Genomic DNA, 4540 nt, shown 5'->3' on the forward strand with positions numbered 1-4540 from the left:
GAGTTGCTTTGCTTTTTTTAAACAAATACATAAACAGAAAACAAACAAACAAACAAATAAATCCTGCATACAACCAAAACATTTTAACCAATAAATGTAATACATATTATAGTTGTTATTATTTTGCATGATTCATTCATGTGTATTATAAAAAAAAAATAAAAATAAAAATTGAATATATCAAAATATCAAATATTATTTATACATAAACAAATAACTATAAGTAAAAACAAAAAGTGTGAAATATGCAATGACAGAGTGTTGGCTAGAATTGCTTCATTGTTCTCACATTACCTCACTATGTTGCATGTTCACATTCAGTGAATGTTGTTCAGTTATCATCTTAGAATAATTGTGGTTGTGCATTTAAATCTAATTTTGTGTAAAAATGTCTTTGGCAGTGTTTTAAAAATTAGTTAAAAACCAAGGCTGGTATTACTTATTGTTTGTTTGTCGCATTATAAATACAGTACATTCTCAGCTAAATCTGTGCTAAATGTGGTAAAGGCTGTGGTGAATAAGCCCTTTTGAGGGTACTGCTCAGTAACAAGATGTTGTACCCTCAAAGGTACAATTTCTGCACTTTTTTGTTTTTCTGACAGCGTAGAAGGTCGAGTTGAATGCAATGCATTTTGGGTTGCAGTGGATTACACAAGGTGTTCTGGTTATATATTGCATACATTTAGCAAGACATTCAGGTATTCTGTGCATATAATAAATCTACATAAAATGCAGAAACAGAACGAGAATAGTAATCCATACTTATTTATCACAAGGAACACTATTAATAGACTGAGACTCTCCTGACATAGTGGACGTTTTCGTGAGGTTTATAATACTTGATCCTGTTATAATTGCAGGACCATAACAATTTCCCTTCCGAGGACAATAATGTATACTACTACAAATCCCATAAGGCTGTTGTGTGTCTCCAGGTGATTAGTTCTATGCAGGTTGCCATGGGAACTGCTGGCCGTGCTCAAGGTTCGCTGGTTTGAGGCTCAGTGTCCTCATATATCCTGAGAGATCGCAGTGTGCGTGCTTGTTTGTGTGCGTGTGAAAGAGCGACGGTCCTCTATGGCCTGACTGGTGTCAGGTGTGGTGCATTATGACATTTCACGTCAGTATGGATTCATATGAAAACCATATACAGATGCAAAACAGAGTGTTAATTAATTCTTCTGTTCAAGCTCAAACTGCAGCAATAAAGAAGTCAGAATAAACTTGTCATGTTGGCTGTTGATATGTATGTATGTTTGCCTTGTAACACATTTATTTGTATTCAAATGTGTTACAAGTTCACACTTTACAGACATTAATTTAAAAAAAAAAATTCACGTTACATTTGTAAATGCATTTTCTTGGATTGAAATATAGTAATTTAAAAAATATATTTAAGAAAAATGTCCAAAATATATTGGTGAAAAATATATTTACATAAATTATAAAACATATTTTGGTAAATATATTTTTGCCATTTGTGTATATTTTGAAATATACTGAAAATATATGTGAAAATATATATTTATTTGCCGTATGGCTTGATATGTCTAATTTCTCTTAAATCATTCTTGATGTTGTGTCTTTTTTCACGTTTTTCAATGTATTGCATTAAATTATGACAGTGGTTCTGAGAAGATAAAGATGACAAACATACAGGAATCAGAGGATTATGTTTAGCAGCTTAAAGAGAAAAAAATAATTTAAAAAAATCCAGAGAGGGCAATGAGAGCCACAGGGATGGTGAGGATCTGGAAGATGAGTGATAGAAAAAGCAGCGTTTGTCTGAATGCATATCCCACTGTTAGAAGTGTCCATGCACATGTGTGTGTGTGTGTACGCTTTTATGTTATCCCATATTGTGTTTTCTCCAGATGGAAGCACTTAAAAGCTCTGTCTCTCCAGGGGGGACAGCGATCTGTGTCCAGTTTTCCTCTTTTTTAAAAAACATCATCTTACTTCCATGAATAATTGACATGCAGTTCTCTTTGCTGTCCACTGGAGGCCATGCAACAGATTTACTGAAGAAAAGCGAATGAGAATTAAACTGTTTTCCAATCCCCATTTAATGCTTTTTTACTTAAATTAGAACAAGAACGAAAGTAGAGCTTTTCGTCCTCTGATAAATCCCTTCACGCTATCGGACGAGACCTACTTTTGTCATTTTCTGCCAATTAGTTTGCAATTATATCTTAATTATGCTTTTAGTAGGACACACCTTACAGGCAAATAAGAGGGCATATTCTGTCTTTCTTTCCATCGTTCTACCGCCATATGGACTAAATCACAACCAGGTGGTTTGTGCTCTGATTCCACAAAGCACGTGTTCAGTCACCGCTCCTCGTGTTGTTTGCAGCTGAGACGACTGTTTGAAGACTAACAGAAGTACAATCTAACACAGGGGTGTCCAAACTCGGTGTCCTGCAGAGTTTAGCTCCAGTGTGCCTCAACACTCCTCCCTGGAAGTTTCTAGTATGCCTAGTAAGAGCTTGATCAGCTGGTTCAGGACAGTGGCCCTCAGCTAACACAGCAGGGATGCGATGAGCTTTATTTCAGTGGCTTGCTCAGGAACGCAGCACGCAGTGAAAATTCATGGATCGCCTCTGACACAGCTGTGATCACCTTGAACACAGTATTAAAAACACAGTATTTAATACTGATAAATTGTAAATTCATGCTTATCCGGCATTTTTGGAGCATTTCAGAACCCTGGACAGTTCCTAAAACAGCATTCTTGATTGGTTTATTTGCATTGTCAGTAAGCAAATGAATTGAGTGACATGCAGCTATACCTCCATCTCTCGCTCTCGCTCGCTCGCTCTCTGGCTCTGGATTGCATGCAGATGTTCTCTGATGAGAGCAGATTTGTTCTACCCCCCCCCCCCCCCCCCCCCCCATGTGCACTACACCGCACAGCTGCGCTGTCACTGGCTGATTCCTCTGCACTGCCTCGCTCTGATTGGTTGGCAGCAGTCTCTGTGTGCTCTGATGTACTGAGTACGGCTTTGAAAAACATGCTTTAGCTGCATGACAGTGTACAAATGCAGCGCCACTTGAACAGTCAGTTGAACAACACACAGAACTCAGTGTAGGAATGCTTACATTTCTCTGTAAACGACTGCAGTTTCATGTCGATTCTGCATTATCCGGGATGCTTTGGTGTGATCATTTTGAGGTTTTGTCTCCTGTGCCTGTGGTCAGAGAGCTGGTTCAGTGCAGATGTTACAGCAGCAGCATCCATTAGCAACCGTCCGGCTCTAAAAACCACCCGTGGCCTTCTTAAGCAGCTTGTGAGGAGAGCCAAGAGCATGTGTTTGTTATTCATATTTATGTCAGGGTTGCTGTTCACTCATTGTACAGGTTTGTGATCAACTCAGAGACTTGGAAGAGATTATTCTGTATATATATAGCATGTTTATGTTTCTCATGCCATCTTAAAGTAGGTATGAAATGAAAATTCACTCTATCTGTTTTCCAAGTGCATGTTATAGACCATAATGTGAACAATTCATCCTTGCATTTGCCTTTTTTTTTTTTTTTTTTTTTTGACCCTGTAATGTTTAATCAGAATATCATAACTGGACCTTCTGGTGAAATGTCAGACTTCTCTCTCGTCTTCTCTAATTATTTTGTCCACTTAAACACCATCCCTGCAAGCTCAAATCCACATCTGAGTGCATCACCCACATTTCAACATCCGAATGACAACCAATGCACAGAAACAAATCTCCACCCGACATTTTTTTTTTTTTGATAATCTGTTACACTTCTGTGCTACTTTAATTTAAATATTTCCCTTGCTCTCTCGTTGTCACTTTTTGTGTTTGAAGTTTGATTGTGTCCAGAGATTGTAAAATATTTCCAAGTGTTAATTAAATATTTTAGTGTAATTATATTTTAGGGAAAAAAAAAATTTACTGCAGAAGGTCTGTGGGCTGTTATGACAAAATATACAAATAAAAATATAATGTAAAATTATTACATATATATATATATATATATATAAATATATATATATATATATATATATATATATATATATATATATATATATATATATATATATATATATATTATTTTGTTTTGATCAAATTTGGTCTGTTAATGGTTTATGGTTTTGGAAGTTTGTTGTAGCATTTTATTAGGTTTAATTTGGCTGAGAGTCTGAATGGCAAACTCCTGTTTTGGTCTACTTGTACAGTGAAAAGTGCAGATTTTTAAATGTTTTTATTTTTATTTTATTCTTAACCTTTGGAACCTTTTTGCTTTGCTGCTTATGCTTATATTTAAGCAACAGAGGAATGTAAAAAAGTGTGTGTGTGTGTGTGTGTGTGTGTGTGTGTGTGTGTGTGCGTGCGTGTGTGCGTGTGTGCGTGTGTGCGTGCGTGTGTGCGTGTGTGTGTGTGTCAAGCCCTAAACCAAACAATAACGTGATTAATCCGCAGTGGTCCTCCTCAATTCACACATTAATCACAATGGAGATCAGGGAGAGAGAGAGAGAGAGAGAGAGAGAGAGAGAGAGAGAGAGAGAGAGAGAGAG

The sequence above is a fragment of the Cyprinus carpio genome, chromosome A5, assembly GCF_018340385.1.
Source record: "Cyprinus carpio isolate SPL01 chromosome A5, ASM1834038v1, whole genome shotgun sequence".
Classification (NCBI taxonomy): domain Eukaryota; kingdom Metazoa; phylum Chordata; class Actinopteri; order Cypriniformes; family Cyprinidae; genus Cyprinus; species Cyprinus carpio.